The sequence below is a fragment of the Lissotriton helveticus genome, chromosome 6 (genome assembly GCF_964261635.1).
Source record: "Lissotriton helveticus chromosome 6, aLisHel1.1, whole genome shotgun sequence".
Classification (NCBI taxonomy): domain Eukaryota; kingdom Metazoa; phylum Chordata; class Amphibia; order Caudata; family Salamandridae; genus Lissotriton; species Lissotriton helveticus.
The window spans coordinates 2049463069-2049480519 of record NC_136067.1 but is presented as its reverse complement, the minus strand read 5'-3'; the positions used below and the strand labels follow the sequence as shown (position 1 = coordinate 2049480519).

Below are 17451 nucleotides of genomic sequence, written 5' to 3'. Positions count from 1 at the left end.
AGGGTCTCAAGGCGCTGGGGGGGGGGGGGGGGTGCCGCTACTGCTCGAACAGCCAGGTCTTGAGCTTCTTCCTGAAGGCGAGGTGGTCTTGGGTCAGGCGCAGGTCGGTCGGGAGGGAGTTCCAGGTCTTGGCGGCCAGGTGGGAGAAGGATCTTCCTCCTGTTGTCGCTCTTCGGATGCGGGGGACGGCGGCGAGGGCGTGGTTGGCTGATCTGAGGAGGCGCTTGGGAGTGTAGAAGTTGATCCGGTTGTTGAGGTAGCTCGGGCCTTGGTCGTGTAGGGCTTTGTGCGCGTGGGTGAGGAGACGGAAGGTGATTCTCTTGTTGACCGGGAGCCAGTGTAGATCTCTCAGGTGTCCGGAGATGTGGCTGCGTCGGGGGATGTCGAGGATGAGTCTCGCCGAGGCGTTCTGGATCCGCTGGAGTCTCTTCTGGAGTTTGGCAGTGGTTCCGGCGTAGAGGGCGTTGCCGTAGTCCAGTCGGCTGGTGACGAGGGCCTGGGTGACCGTCTTCCTCGTCTCGGTGGGGATCCACCGGAAGATCTTACGTAGCATGCGCAGGATGTTGAAGCATGACGAGGAGACGGCGTTGACTTGTCCGGTCATGGAGAGGGAGGAGTCCAGGATGAAGCCCAGGTTGCGCGCGTGGTCCGTCGGCTTGGGTGCGGTGCCCAGGGCGGGGGGCCACCAGGAGTCGTCCCAGGCGGAGGGCGTGGAGCCCAGGATGAGGACCTCCGTCTTGTCTGAGTTCAGTTTCAGGCGGCTGGTCGTCATCCATTCGGCTACGTCTCTCATCCCTTCGTGCAGGTTGGCTCTGGCGGTGGCGGGGTCGTTGGAGTCTGTGGTTTCTGATGTAGAGAGCCTGTCATCTTTTACTTCAAAGTCCTCTCAGAAGCATGGGGCTGAGACTGAGGTTCCTTCTCCTTTTCTCAAGAAGAGTAGACTGTTGGATCCCTCTAGGATTGTCTCCCCACAGGATTCGCTTCAGGGCACGTCTACGGGACCTGGTTCTCTGACGTCTGCGCCCAAAGCCTTACCTACCAGTAAGAAATCTGGTTTTGGCTCGTCGACGGGCTCGTCGACGCACCCGTCGACGTCTTCAGCGTCGACGAAATCCATTTCTACCACCTCCACGTCGACGACGACATGTTCCATGTCCACCGGCGCTACGTCGACGACGACCACCTCGTCGACGGCGACCTCGAAGGTGAGACCCATCTCTTCAGTGGTGAAGATCTCGTCGACGACCGTCAAGGATAGACCGTCGACGACGAAGCCGTCGACGCATCCATCGTCGGCGCATACACCGTCGACGAAGACCAAACCTCCACTCAGCGCCCCGTCGACGACGAAGCCGTCGACGCATCCATCGTCGGCGCATACATCGTCGACGAAGACCAAGCCTCCACCCAGCACCCCGTCGACGGGCCCGTCGACGGTGCCCCCGTCGACGACGCCTCCGTCGACCAGCACTACCTCGTCGACGGCCTCGTCGACGACTCTCACACCGTCGACGCCTTCGTCGTCGACGGCCAAAGCTCCACTCTCGTCGACGAATAAAGCCCCGCTTCCGTCGACGGGCCCGTCGACGGACAAGGAATCCTCGTCGACGAAGAAAATTCCGTCCAAGTCGACGCCGATGGCCTCTTTGTCGTCAATGCACCCGCCTCAGGGTGTTGCTGACGGTGCCGCATTTACGCCAATGGGCTCGTTGGCGTCGCACCAACCTCTACCAAAAACGGCTTCCGTCTACACAGTGGTTACTGCTTCTTCTTTGCGGACCATACCACTCATCCAACTGAGTCCTGTGAGGAGTGGCGCTCGTCTTCCAGACAAATTATTCCAGTCTGGTGAGGAAGAATCCGGAAACGATTCGGAAGTGGAAGGATTATTTACACAGGCAACAAGTCCTTCGCATTTGAACATTAAGTGCCAGGAATATAGTGACGAGGGTGATGTGGTGGACAATGTCGAAGATGGGACTGACTTGTTTCCTGTTGATACGTCCGAACCGGTGCCTTCAGAGCCTATTACCCAGATACCTCTGTCCTTGGTGATGAACCTTCAGCACATGCTGGATGATTATAACCGCAGGTTTCCTTCTTCTACTCCTGCTTCTCCAGCACCACTGCCTCCTCCGCAGCCTCAACCGCAACTTCCTCAGGCACCTACACCAGTTTCACCGGCTTCACCGGATGGTGCTCGCCCTGACACTGGCGACGAGGATCCGGATCCTCACAACACAGATGACGACGACAATGACGCCGACATGGCTGAGTGGGACAATTATAGGGCTCAAACACCTTCCACTCCGCCCACCTCGCCTCTACATTCGCCCCCAGTGGACATGGCACATTTCCACAATTTGATGATCCGGGCTACAAAACGGTTTCATCTCAAAGTCGAACAACAACAGCATGAAAGTGACTGCTTTCTATATGACTTTAAAGACATCTCACAAAGGCAATCCCACACTATACCAATCGTGGAATATATTTGGAAGGAAGGCCTTAAATTGATGGAACGTCCCAATTCTGTTCCTGCGGTCTTACCCAGATTGGACAGGAAATACAAAGCACCGGCGTCTTCTCCGGCCTGCTTGGTGTCTCAACCGAAGGCAGATTCGGTAATTACTCAGGCTGCACAAAAAAGATCGCGCAATCCTGCAACGCCACTCACGTCTCCTCCTGATCAGGAAGGCCGCAAATTGGATTCCATAGGAAAGAAATTCACGACCATGGCGGCTACTACAGTGAGGGCGGCAAACACTCTGGCTATACTGGGCCGTTATGACCGCCAGATGTGGTCCGAGATTGCTGCATTGATTCCTCAGCTGCCTGAAGCAATCCGGACAGAAGCACAGGCGATTATTCACGAGGGGGAGTTGATTTCTTCCGAAATCATTGATTGTGCACTCGATATTTCCTCCACGGGATTTCGACAATTGGCGGGGGCTGCAGTTTTGAGGCGTCAAGGCTGGCTGCGCTCCACCACTTTCCGTCCTGAAGTACAGGCAAGAGTCCTAGATTTACCGTATGACGGAGAATTATTGTTTGGCAAACATGTGGATGATGCCCTTGAGGCGATAAAAAAGGACACTGACACTGCGAAATCCTTGGCGAGCCTACAATACAAGAAACGGCCTTTTCGGGGTGCACGGGGTAGAGGCGGAGGCTCCTCTACTTTTCGTGGCTCAAGTCAATATCGTTCATTCAACACCTACAACGATAACAGACAGCGGGGTGCCTATCAATCTCAAACTCGACAATCCACCTCCAGGCCTTACCAAAGGAAATCCACTTATAGAGGTGGATCAAACGCCAAAAAGCAGTGACTGCCTCAGACCCTTCCTTTTGCCGACCGTGCATCTTGGAGGTCGCATCTCGAAATACTTTTACAAATGGTCCACAATCACCTCCGACCAATGGGTCCTGGACGTTATATCCAAAGGACATACCCTGGAATTCACAAAATTTCCACCCACTCATCCACCTTCGGGGCCACCACCCCCTCATTTCAAGGACCTTCTGGCCCAGGTGAACTTAATGATCAAAAAAGGAGCCATCGAACTAGTGCCGCAAGGTCAACGCGGCAAGGGGTTCTATTCCCGCTTTTTCTTAGTCAAGAAGAAGTCGGGGGAATGGCGTCCAATATTGGATCTACGAGCTCTAAACAAATTTCTAATTTCAAAAACTTTTCAGATGTTAACTCTGATCCAAATTCTGAATTTTCTCAATCCAAGCGAGTTCTATTCCACAATCGACCTTCAGGACGCTTACTTCCATGTGCCAATCCACCCCAGACACAGGAAGTATCTCCGCTTCACGGTCGGGCAGCTACACTTCCAATTCAAAGTCCTGCCATTCGGCCTCCGCTCAGCACCAAGGGTTTTTACCAAGATCTTGGCCCCCGTAGCTGCCTTCCTACGTCTCCAAGGTATCCAATTTTACCCATACCTGGACGACTGCCTCATCAAGGCAAGCACTTTTCACCAGACGGAGCAGCACACTCAAGTTTGCGTCTCCCTTTTCCACGCCTTGGGGCTGTCAATCAATTGCCAGAAGTCACACTTTCAACCATCGCAACGGAGAACTTTTCTCGGAGCCTTGCTAGATTCTCGGCAGGGAAAAGTGTTCGTTTCCCAGGAAAGACAGGACCGCATGTTAATGATGGTGCGCTCCCTCCAATCAAAACTGTCCGTTTCTGTCCGAATGTTCAAATCATTCCTTGGCATGGCCTCCTCGTGCATCCACCTCATTCCAAATTGCAGATTGCACATGAGGACTCTCCAGGAGGAACTGGACAGGCAGTGGAAACAGGTGTCGGGGTCCTTCGAGGACAAGGTCCTTTTAACACCTCGCATACAGAAAGCGCTGGAGTGGTGGGCTCACCCTCCACACATATCTGCGGGCCGTTCATTCCAGGACGAATCCCCAACTCTGACGCTTACGACAGACGCGTCTCTCGAAGGCTGGGGAGCGCATCTCGACGGCATGTCTGTGAAAGGGAAGTGGACGGCAATACAACGAACTTGGCACATCAATCGTCTGGAACTCTTGGCGATTTTCTTAGCCCTCAAATCTTTCCAGAGGTTAGTGCGGGGACACACTTTGCTGGTGAGGACGGACAACACCACCAGCATGCACTACCTCAACAAGCAGGGCGGCACGAGGTCTCTTCCACTTTCTCAACTAGCACAAGAAATATGGGATTGGGCTATTCAACGTCAAATTCATCTCACAGCCATTCACGTGCCAGGTGTGGCCAATGTTCTGGCGGATTCTCTCAGCCGAGCATCATCAGACAATCACGAGTGGGAACTCAATCAGCCCACGGTCGAGTACATATTCCGGCGGTGGGGCCAGCCACGGATGGATCTTTTCGCGACTGCTGTCAACAAGAAATGCCCACGCTTTGCAAGTCGGCATCCCCACAGAGAGTCGAGCGGGAATGCATTTTCGATCGATTGGTCGAACGATTTCATCTATGCTTTCCCTCCACTTCCTCTGATCCCTCGATTGTTACACAGGATGAGGTTCCAACCTTGTCGCATCATCCTGATCGCACCCAAGTGGCCGAGACGTCCATGGTTCACGGACCTGCTCCTCTTCTCGCAGTTCGATCCGTTGCCACTCCATCCTCTGCCGCACCTCCTCACGATGCAGCAGGGACTAATTTGTCATCCGGATCCAGCATACCTTCAACTCCATGCCTGGAACCTGAGTACAATGAATTTGCACGTTTAACTATTGACAAGGACTGCAGGGAGGTGTTAGCGCGGGCTCGCGCACCCTCCACCATAAAAACGTACCAACTCAAGTGGAAACGTTTCTGTGTCTGGTGCCGCACCAAGGATTTGGACCCAATGACTGCAAAACCTGAACAAATTTTACCTTTCTTTTTATCCCTGGCAAAATCAGGTCTGTCCCACTCAACTCTTAAAGTGTTTCTGGCGGCGATTTCCCGTTTCCGCCATGATGGTTCCACATCTTTATGTTCTTCAAGGATCATTAAACAATTTTACAAGGGCCTTTTTAGGATGTTTCCACCTATCCGTCGCCCTCCGCCTGCCTGGCGCTTGAATTTGGTCTTGTCTCAACTACTTCTACCACCATTTGAACCTATTCACTCGGCAACTCTTAAATTTCTCACGTGGAAAGTTGCTCTCTTACTCGCCTTAACGTCCTCAAGACGTGTCAGTGACATCCAGGCGTTTACCATACAGCCTCCTTTCCTAAAATTCTCCAACGAGGCCGTGACATTACGAACTAATCCTAAGTTCATCCCGAAGGTTCCCAGTGACTTTCATCTCAACGAACCTGTAATTCTGAAGACTTTCTTTCCTGCTCCGCAAACTCCAGCTGAGCGGTCATTGCATTCATTAGATTTGAAACGTTGTCTCAAATTCTACATTCAACGAACTGCACCTATCAGAAAATCGGATCAATTGTTTGTGGCATATGGTCCAACTTGCAAAGGACAACCTGTTACCAAGCAGACTATAACCAGGTGGATCTCCTCTACCATATCCTTCTGCCACCAACGGGCTGGAAAGCCCCTTCCTGCTCCTGTTCGAGCTCATTCAACTAGAGCAGTGTCTACTTCGACTGCCCTTTTTGCGGGGGTACCCTTACGCCAGATCTGCAGAGCTGCTACTTGGTCGAGCAGCCATACTTTTACTAAGCACTACTGCCTGCAATCAACAGACGCCGCGGATGCGGCAGTGGGTCAAGCGGTGCTGCGGAATCTTTTCCAGTAAAGGTGAGCCTCTGCTGCTACCCGCCTCCAGTCATAAAGGTTTTTTCATAATTATGTTTTGGTATTTACTGCATATTACCATATATATATATATTTACCTTCTTTGCTTGATGTATTACCTTTATGACTCCTGTGATGTTTTTACTGCTTTCTACTCTATTCAAGCATGTGAATCTATGAAAGACACCCTTAATACTGGAGAAGAACTATAGTTACTTACCTGTAAACTGTGGTTCTCCAGTATTGGTGTCTTTCATAGATTCACATGCGACCCTCCCATCCTCCCCTCAGAGGCTCTCTTTCTCCTCAGGCACTTTTACTTACTCTGTGCTACGAAAATCTGAGGACTTGGGCTTCTGAGGAGAAGGTTCTAGAGGAGGCTACAGCCTGATTGGCTGGAATGTGATCCAACACATAATGACTCAGATATGCTACTAAAGTGAGTTCTCCCTTAGGCTTTTCAATGGGCCTATTATGTTCTATGGTACTTTTAGAATTTACAATTTACTGCACTATATGTATGTATATTTTTATAAGTTATATTTTTCATGTATACATGCATATATGACTGCTATTTTATGTACCGTGGGACTCCCACTTCGACGACGGGGGATATTCAAGCATGTGAATCTATGAAAGACACCAATACTGGAGAACCACAGTTTACAGGTAAGTAACTATAGTTCTTCTGGGGTACCACCAGCACACGGGCTGACCCAGGTTCAGCAGCCTTAGGCTCTGAATACAGGAGGTCATTCTCCCAGTACACATAATGTGTTTTGGCCTGAACACCATTGGCCTGGTCTGCAGCCTGCTGCCGCATACCCACGAGAGAAGGGCACTCTTTCTGCTCCCTGCAGAATTCCTCCCTGGAGGGGCCTCCTTCTTGCTGCCAATGGGTCAGCTCAGGCAGGTCCCCCAGTTCGGCAATCTGTTCCCCAGTAGGCTCCAGGGCATCCCCCTCAAGGTCTGCTTCCTCCTGGACCATGGGAACTTCAGGGGCCGGTTTCCCGCGCACCCTGCGCCTTCTCCCTAAGGCCGGTTCCTGGGCCTCTCCTTCAGGCCCCAGGACCTCTTGATCACCCCTACTGGCTGCCATTGACCGGGTGGTCACGCACGCCCAGTCAGGTAGACCCACCATCTTCAGGTGAGTCGTTTTCTCCACCTTTTCCCAAGGGGAGTCCTCCAAGTCATTCCCTAGCAAACAGTCAACAGGCATGGCTTTCCTCACACAGACCTGCAGAGTACCAGAGACCCCCCCCCCACTCGAAGGGAACTTGAGCCATTGGACATTGGCTCTCTGAGTTGTCAGCATTGACAACCCTACAATAGGCATGGGGTACAACCTGCTCTTGAGACACCAGGTGATGCCTCACTGCAGTCACACTGGCTCCTGTGTCTCTAAGAGCCTCAGCTTTCCTACCATTGATGGTACCCACCTGCCCATATTTTTTAGTGTTAGAGGGCAGGTAGTTTGTAGGGACCATCTCACTGTCTCCTAGTGAGACTAGGGTCATCTGAACAGGATCTCCACCCCCCGGGACCATCACTTCTTCTCCTAAGTGAACACTGGTCACTTGTCGGGGCGGAGCACCAGTGGGTGCTGGTTTTCCAAACAGGCGACACTTGGGGGTCACTGGCTATGTGCCCCGGGTCACCACATTTGTAACAATTGAAGGGCCCCTTTGGAACAGGTCTACCTGTCGGGGCCCCATTCTGCTTTGGGGGTGGGGGAGGCTGAGAACCTTTCTGCTGGTCCCCTTGGGGATTACTTTGGGGGCCTTTTTGGAACCCTTTCTGTTTTCCCTTGTCCCCCCCACTCTTCTGCTGGGGACCCTGCCCACCCTTGGCGGAGTCTCCCACTGGACCCTTGTGGACCCTGGTGCTGAGCCAGCGGTCCGCCTCCTCAGCAAGCTTCCTCGGGTTGGACAGCTTGCTATCAATCAGGTGCTGGCGTAACTCAGGAAAACATTGATCAGACAAGTGCTCCCATGCAATTAAATCAAAGAGACCCTGAAAATCATTCACTTTGTTACCCTTCACCCAACCATCCAGTGCTCTGCAAAAAAAAGTCACAAACTCCACATATGTATTTCCAGGCCGCTTATTACACCCCCTAAACTTCTGCCTATACATTTCAGGGGTAAGCCCATACCTGGTCATTAAAGCTTCTTTCATATGGGGATAGGATCTCTGGTCTTCAGTGGGCAAATCTAGCAGGGTGTCCCGCCCTTCGCTAAGGAACCTTCCCCATAACCCCGCTCCCCAATCCTTCTCAGGGACCCGGTGGGAAAACATGGCTACCTCATATGCCCTAAACCACTGTCCTATGTCATCCCCCTTAAAGAACTCCTTAACTACATCTTTGGGGATGTGCACTCTTGACTCTACCTGCACCGGCGTTGCGCTGCCACCAGAGGGAGGATGATCCAAGGTTTTCTCTTTTAGACTCATCTCCCTCATTTTCACATCATACTCCAATTGGAGTTTTCGCTCTTCCAGAGCCATTCTTTTGCTTTCAAGCTCCATTTGGCCCTTTAAATTAAATTCTGCCAGCTTTATCTCATGATCCCTGGTTGCCTGTCTGTCTGCCAGCTCCTCTGGCGACAGGCCTCTGCCAAAGCTAATGACGCTGTCTGGTTTTTCCAGACTCACAGGATCCACAGGTGCACCCTGATCCTCAGGTGCCTTCCTAGATTCCATCCAGGCCTTCAGGGCTTTGTAGAACTCAGGTTTGTTTTTGCACCCTGCGTGTGGAACCTGGAGTTTCCTGCAAAAAAAACTCAGTTGCTTCTTCGTGTAGTCATCCAGCTTTGATGCATCCCATTCTAGCTCCTGCGCACCAGAGGCTATGGACTCTCCTCCATCAATGCTGTTTGTGCCAGGCATGCTTGCAACACTAGGGATCTTCTTTTTTTTTTTTTAGCAAAATTAAGAACCAAAAAGTCTGTGGCTAAGTTACTGGACTGTAATCACTTATGCAATGGTCAGTAGCTAAGGTAAAACACTGCAAATGTAAATTCGCGAATCCTCACCGCTGCGTCCAATGTAGGAAGGGAGAGTCTCTAGTTGGCGCAGTGCAGCACTGGCGACAAGCAGGGACTCTCTCTTCCCCGTCAGGGCTGAGGGTTACCTTCAAGACAACCTCTGCTTACCCTCTAGGTAGTGTGGCTTAAGCAGTCTTAGGCTAATCTCTGGGGCATATAGGGTTAAACATTTGCAGTATCACACCATCACAACCAACCCACCACACAATGACACCAAACTGTATTTGTAAAAATATATTCTCTTTATATAAATTTCAAGCAGGCTTGTAAATACAGTCTTGGTTACTTCAAATGCAGGTTCCAGTTACTCTTTATGAAAAGGCACAGTTCTTGAATAAATGCGGTCTTTTGGGCCTTCTGCCCAGCTTTTGAACAAGGTTCAGTGTCTTGTAGCGCCTAAATGCGCGTTCCGCTGTCTCCGCTCGCTTCAGAGAGGAGATCGGGCCCGGCCGGCCAAAGCTCACGCTTTCCGCGTGGGCCTCGCGGACCAGGAGCAGTGCGAGCCTCGGTTTCAGAGGCGGCTCGCGCTGTGAAGCAGGCAGCGCGGTGCGAGCTCAGGTCGTAGGACGCTCGCACCGCAAGGGCAAAGAACACAGTACCTTGGATTTCTCGCAGATCTTGGAGCGGACGGCTGTCCGTGGAGCTGTCCCACGTCGCGTTGTCTTCCTGGAGGGTGCGGCGGCCTGCGAGTCTCTGCGCAGGTCACAGGGCACCCGGGATGACGGTGCAGATGCGGGGCCGGATTCTCCGGGGTCAGGTTCGCTCACACTGAAGGGGGAAGCTGCAGGCAGGCGGGGCTGAGGGGGGTGCACTCCACGGAGCGCGGGGCACAATTCAGGCACGGCTCAGCAGCGAGTCACTTCCAGCTGCGGGGGCCAAGGGGGTCTCAGCGCCCAAGTCACGAGGGGCACAATCTTGGCAGTGCCGGTCTTTGCGGAGCAGCCTGTACCTCGGGGGTCACCCAGGCGGCGATGCTCAGACCGGGCAGGTCCTCCCTTTCCTTTGCAAGGGCGGCTCAGCGCGGACAGTCACGGCGCTCGAACCAGCGTGGGGCTGGTCCTTACTTTGCGGCTGGCACACGAACAGGCCACAGTCACGGTGGTCGGGGAAGGGCCACAGCTGCACAAATTGTCAGAGAGCGTGGCGGAAGGCACAGCGCTCTCAACTCTCGTTTCCTTGGCGCTGTAGAGACACACAGCACACGCCAGCAGCAGCTTTTCTTCAGAGGGGTAGCGCCCACTGTTCCTGGGGCGCTGGTCAGGGGGCAAGTTCACAGGCAAGCCCTTGGAGATCTTTCGGCAGAGTTTGGCACAAAGTTCAAAATAAAAGCAAAAGTCTCTTGTAGTCTTTTCTCTTCCTCTCCTTTGGCAGCAAGGCACCAGACACAGGCCAGAGTCAGTACTCCTCCTTGTAGTCCTTCCAGGTCCTTCTCTTCGGGCAGAGTTTCTTCTGTAGCACAAACAGGATCTAATTTACAAGGAGCAGGGCTCCTTCTTTTATACCCAGTTTCTTTTGTTCTAGCAAGCCAGGGGGGGCCTCTGCATAACTGCTCCAGTCTCTGAGCACTTGTTGTGGGTACTTCTGGCTTCTGCATTCAGTGTGAGGGCAGGCACATCAGCCGCTCCCCAGGGGGGCGGAGCCGGCATTGGGAAGGCAGGGGCAGCTTGAGCACTTTGTTGACAGGCTTCGGTCCTTCCTGGGCCAGGTGCAGGCTGAGTCATCAGTCGCTCCCCAGGAGGGCGGAGCCAGCATTGTGGAGGCAGGGGCACAGCCTGATGCATCATTCAGGGGAAACTCCCACCACCCACTAAGGGGTCATCCTGCTAATCACTACCTGTCAACTCCCAGCCCTGTCACTCACACACACCAGACAGTCAGATCCACATCCAAGCAGAGGCGGGCTGAAATGGTTAGGCCAGCAAATGCTAACTTTCTAAAAGTAGCATTTGCAAACACAGGATATTAAAATAAATTTTACTAAAAGAAGTATTTTATTATTCTGAGTTCAGGCATACTAAACATTAATTTCTACCATGCTCCCTGAGCCTGCTGGGATTATAGAGTGTAATAATTCCAGCAGCCCATCTGGCCTAGAAGGGAACTGGTAGCCTTACAATAGTGAAAAACGAATTTGGCAGTAATTCACTATTAGAACATGCCACACACATCAGGGCATGTTCTACCTTACACTTACAATGCACCCTGCCCTCAGGCCTACCATAGGGGTGACTAATATGAAGTTAAGGGAAGGTTTAGGGGTGGGCAAGTGTGTGCACTTGCCCAGCCAGCATGACAGTACCAGACTGCACGCAGGTTCTGCAATGGCAGACCCTAGACACATTTTAAGGCTGCTTCTGTGGGTGGCGCAACCAGCGCTGCAGGCCCACTAGCAGTATTGGCATTCACAAGCCCTGGCACTCCTGGTGCACTTTACTAGGGACTAACAGTAAATCCAATGAACCAATCATGGACATCAATCACATGTACACTTTACAGTAGGGAGCACTTGCACTGCGGCACGGGTTGGCCGTGGCGCAGTGCCCTGAGTAGCAGACACCAGCAAAACATTTGAGGCACAACAGCAAAAAGTGGAAGGGAAACTCACGCCAAGGTGCCAGGTCTAACAGCTGGGTCTAAACTGGGGTGGCATAGTGAGCAAAGGAACGATGGATTTAACCCAGATCTCTTGACTGGGGGTGAATGCATGATTTATTCAGCATTCCGTCCATCACTTTTTCGCGAAGCACTTTTCACCCTAATTGGGATGGGTATGTCCAGACGTGGGTCCCTTGCTCACTGTGCCACTGGATTCAAGCTAGCCTGGCTGATGAAAGGTAATACACAGAAACCGGTCCCAGGATGCTTGTTTCGGGTCCAGGGAGGACTTGGCTTGGCAGTTCGGTCTGGACTGTTTCCATTAGGCACATGGTCAAGAATGATTTGCATATGGCTGGGTCTAAACTAGGGTGGCTTGGTGAGCAAAAGAACGATGGATTTAACCCTGATCTCTTAACTGGGGGTGAATGTATGATTTATTCAGCATTCTGTCCATCATTTTTAGCTTTGTGCATACCTCTTAGACAGCCACACATAATAGGAAGGTTAGGTGTGCCTTGGGCCATCACCTGCAGGACGGGAGGAAGAAGCTGGGTGCAACCCCACTTACACCTGAATAGCATGTGTCCTGCCTCCACACAAGGGGATGCATACCCCCTGTAGTTAGTCTGGAGCCAGAGCAGGAAGGCAGGGTGCCTGGGAACTTCAGGGAAACCACCAGAAGCTTCGCTCCCACTTCAAAGGCACGACTGGTTACGAATACTGGACCTCAGACACCAGCTCTTCAGTACACTTCTGGACCTATGGATACTCTGCCAGGAAGAAGGACTGCTGTGCTGCTGAGGGGTTGCCCCTCTGCTGGACTTCTGCTCTGCTGACCTGCTGCCAGATGCCCTCTTGCCTGGGTGAGAAGGCATCTCTTGAAGCATCTCTTGAACCCTGAACCCAGAGTGACTTCAAGGGCTAGTTGACTGGCCTCCTGAGCTGAAGCCCCAGGGACATAACAGGCTTCCAACAACCTTGCACCTACGTCTGGACTATGCCATCTGTGAGTCTACCCTGCCAAGTGGTGCCACCCTAGTCCTCGAATCTTGGAAGTGGGCTGAAGGTGCTTTGCCAGCATCTCTGCTGGATGGCATAACCTCAAGCAGAAACGACGCATCTCCACTCGCATCTCCATCGCAAAAACCCACAATTCCTTTGGAACCGTCACTGCAGACGCATCCTCGGTGCAGGCTCTCACTTCTCTTGTCAACGGCAGCCTCGATGACGGATTCCGCATTGCAGCCTCACAGCTCTTTGGAACCGATGCATCGCCAAGACTGCGTGTTACATCCTCAATGCTGAACTTCAAATAGCAAGCCCCCACGACAGAATGCTCAAAGACGATGCAGGCACTTACATCGCAGCCTCACTGCATCTTGGAACTGAAGTTTCGCTTCGGCTGTGCAACGCATCTTCTAAACAAATCCACGCAGCGCTCCGCTAACCAGGTGGACCCAGTCAGCGGGCCTGACTGGGTCCCTGTAGCCGGCCTGTTCTCCATTGTGGTCAACCTGAACTTGTGACTTTGTCCCAGTCTTGCACGACCAGCTATCCGCAGTTGGTGCTTTGCGCCTCTTGGCGCTATTTTCTCTAAAAACTTTAAAATTCAATATCTCCGATTTTACTGGTTGAATTTTTATTGTTTTATTTATTAAAAACGACTCTTTTTCCTAATTAGTGGTCGGCTCCTTTTGTAGTGTGTTTTCACTGTGATGCTTTTTGAAGCGTTGCACAAATACTTTACACATTGCCTCTGAGTTTAGCCAGACTGCTCTGTGTCAAGCTACCAGTGGGTTGAGCACAGGTTAATTTAGGGTTCCTTGTGACTTTCCCCCCTGCCAAAATTGTGGTCCCTGCTTAAGAAGGGTTTCACCCCACTCAACTAGTAACCCAATATTTTAAATGTACTCTTACGTGACTTTTATGAATCGGAAACATTGAACTGCCACTTAGTTAAAGTGTAAGGAGGTATATTCCTTTCATAAAGACGTGTAAGAATACCTAAATGAGTATTACAGGAATACTACTTTACATACTCCAAAATGCTTTTGTGAAAAGGCCCTATTAGCAGAATAACCCTAAGACATCAATGCACTTTAAATAGCCAGGTTTTTGGCTGATGTTCTGCATACATCAAAGTATGTTCCACACTTCTAGTGGACTATCCACTGCCCTGTACAACTGTGCTACTTTTTTTTGCTTTTAAGGTGCACCTCTTCAATTTACAATTTGACTTGCTGTGGTCTATGAAGTTAATTGTCTCATATGGTGTTCTGTCCCAGCCCCCCACTCATAGCCCTGCTGCAGAGTGGGCGTTCTCTCCCTGCCACTCCTGGCCCTGCTGGGGCGCATGCGCTCTCTCCCAGCCCGCCTCCTGCCCGCCCTGTTGCAGAGCGCGTGTTATCTTCCCGCCACCCCCCAAAGCAGCGCAAACTCAGTGAGTGCTTTGATTCCCCTCCTGGTCTCTGCATTCTCTTTTACTGCGTTCATTTCACGCCTTTATGCCCAGCACTTAGCATTTAAAGACCCCATAACGTAAGCTGACAGGAAGAGACATTGGTCCCGCCATCTCCTGTCGGATCCTACCCCGCAGCCGCGAATGTTATGGCCCATCTGCCAGGAACTGTCATTACCATCAGCGATAGTGGGGGGCTTCCGCAGCCAATTGCCGCGTTGTTTTTCATCTACTTTCTTGTTTTTTTCACGTCGTCCTCAGTTATCTTGTGAGGTTGATTATCCTGTTGGCATACACTCTTCTCTGTCATAGTCTGAATAGCCCATCGCAGTCTGAATAGCCCATCACCTCTAATGTGCGTAATTTGTTCTGGCCTTTTCGTGACCCTCTTTGAATTTCGCGTTTTAACAGAGTCTCCGCTATTTGCGCACTATGTAAATCAATCATTCTTCATTCATCCACCCACTCATTAATTTTGTCATTCCTTCACACGTCAGATGTGGATTAAATTGTTTTAAAAAAATATATATTTTGTCGTTTTTTTTACCAAGATGAACGCAAGCCTGAGCAACAAGCGCACAAAAACATTCTCATGCATTACAAATGCATCAATATAGTCGTTCACGTGTCTGGAAAGTACTTTCAGACCCACAGTATTTATTCTCTATTACACAATAGCAGATCTTACAGGTAGAGACAAAAGACTGTGTTATTCTTGAACTGTGTGGACCCCTGTTTCTGTGAGCCCCCCCCAGATGAAGCCAGGCCATCATCTTCGTGTTCCATGCCATAATACGCCCTTCATCGGCGCGAAATCTTTCTGGAGTTGGCGACGGCATCCCAGCTTTGATATACCACTTTCTCTGCTGCCATATACAAATCCATCGCTTGGCACCATCCCTTCAGGGATGGTATCTCAGATGCACCCCAGTATCTTGCCACGTCTCGTTTGGCCACCACAAGTCCCAATGTGCAAAAGGTAAGTTTGGCTCGGGGAGTTTTGACTGTCTGCATCTGCGCTACAACCTTTTGTCAACAATATCAAGAGCTTTCACACTTTTTTTATTTGTATATGGACTGTATTATCTTGTACATTCAGTTTTTTCTTTGAGGTTGTTCGCAAAAATTAAATCTAACTGACAACAGGGTCAGTTTTGCAAACTATTTTTACTGTGCTCTGTATTATATATATTGAAATGCAATCTCCCATGTGACTGGTCAGGTGAGTGTGGTACCATTTGTTAAAGCCAAAAGGGAGCAGATTCTCTCTTCAATCAATGGTTCCTCTGCTCTAAAATTGTATTGATCCATAAAGTAATGTTTCCTATTTGCAGAAGTAGTTGTGGATTTCATGCTTTCATCCAAGAAATAGGCATTGAAATCTGCATATTATGTGGCAGATGGAAAGTTGTGTGGCAAGTAGGGCAAATTCATACTTATGTGGAAAACATAACTGATGCAAAATCTCTTTCTTCTTGATATATGTTGCAGAGGACCTGGAAGAGCGGGAGATGAAGTCGCAAAATACAGGCAATGAAACGCGCAGACACCACCAACAATGACCACCAATAAGGAACCCAGAGTGTGCCTTGATAGTGTGAAGTGCGGTCGGGGACTGAGATCTAAAGTGTATTTGCATAATTCTGTCCAATGTTTGTGAATTTGTTCAAACACATTATGCAATCTTGTGCATTCCCAAGCTGGCCTGCCTAAGTGTCAGTGAATTCTTGCAGCACAGGTGGGCTGTCTTTCCTAATAAATATTCAGGGATCATCAAAAGGAGGCGGCTTCTTCAGGGATGGCCAGCCCATGAGTGTTCCCCCCTCCCCCCACCCTCCTTCCCGTTAAGGGCAAACTTTGGAGGAAGACACAAGAAAGCTAATAGTAAAAGTTTAGAATGGGTGACTCGTGTGAAACCATATGCTTGTTGTCTGTCACGTTAAGTTGTTAATGCAAGCCAGTGCTTGATAAGCTACACTGGTGACCCACACTGAGGCTAAGGAAGGAGCCCCCTTTAACCAATCCTAGATCACCAACAATCCCCACCAATAAGATCCATTGTGACATCATTCAGTGGAGGGGCCCATAAACCACAAATGCATCATCATCAATCCCACCAATCAGGATCCCAGAAAGGGCCTAGGTTTGATGATGTCTGATTGGGTTTAGAAATGATTGTGACATCATTTACTTTATGGTCCCTTTAAATACTACCATATACTTTTCACGTTTTTCTTTGAGAACTGCCACAGATTTCCTTTATTTCTGGAGACAGCTGTGGAATGTTATGTTATATTGATTTGTATAGCACACTAATTCCCCGAGTGGGTATCCAGGTGCTTGGGCAGGTATGTAGGTTTGTGGTTCCCAAGGTGGAATGGATCATTCATCTCTTTCACTGCTTTGCATTGGTTTGAAGGGTGTGTTTTAATTGATGCCAGCGGTGAACCTGAGCCCTCCTAAAGCACTGGGGCGCTCTAGGCAGGTGGCAATGCCAGTCTGCTGCCCACATGCCCAGTAGCGGCTGCTACCGGGATGCAGTGGTGAGGCGAAGAGGGAGTGGCGGGGGGTTTAAAAAGAAAAATGGAGTAAAAAATTAAATGTACCTTATCAACGGCCGCCTCTCCTCTGTCCTTGTTCCACAACGCAGGAACAGGAAGCACCCAGGCTTCCAGACTCCTCTAGCAAATCACAACACTGCTGATAGCAGAGTCGTGATTGGTCTGAGTGCCGTGGTTCGGCGCCCAGATGGGGCCTGGTGGACTGCACAGCCTGGTGAGGAATATGCACAGTGCGCATGACTATCAGGGGCAGTACAATAAACGAAGGATGGCTGAGTGATGGTTGCGATGGGTTGTGAGAAAATCTAAGATCACAATGTGTAGAGCTCCAAGGATAAGGTGATGGCCATCCACCGTCAACCAAATGGGTAATGCAAAAACAAAACCACATATAATTCAAAAAGCAAGATATATCCTGAGCTAATGGCAAGAGTCAATAAAGTTTTTCAAATGAGTCACAAAAAAGATGGTCTTCATGTCTTCATTTATTGCGATGTTGTTCTTCTTAAAACAATCTAGCCGCCGCCAACA

The 17451-nt window shown here is 50.6% G+C and overlaps 1 protein-coding gene and 1 long non-coding RNA gene across 2 annotated transcripts in view; one reads left to right on the top strand and one right to left on the bottom strand.

Annotated features, from left to right (window-relative positions):
- LOC144763984 (uncharacterized) overlaps positions 1 to 17379 on the top strand; it is a 49784-nt gene extending 32405 nt beyond the window's left edge. Inside the window, exon 3 of the long non-coding RNA XR_013596290.1 lies at positions 15851 to 17379. This is a non-coding gene — a long non-coding RNA (uncharacterized LOC144763984). The remainder of the gene's footprint in view (positions 1 to 15850) is intronic.
- SLC30A3 (solute carrier family 30 member 3) overlaps positions 1 to 17451 on the bottom strand; it is a 534152-nt gene that overhangs the window by 341565 nt on the left and 175136 nt on the right. The gene's annotated exons all lie outside the window — the stretch shown is intronic.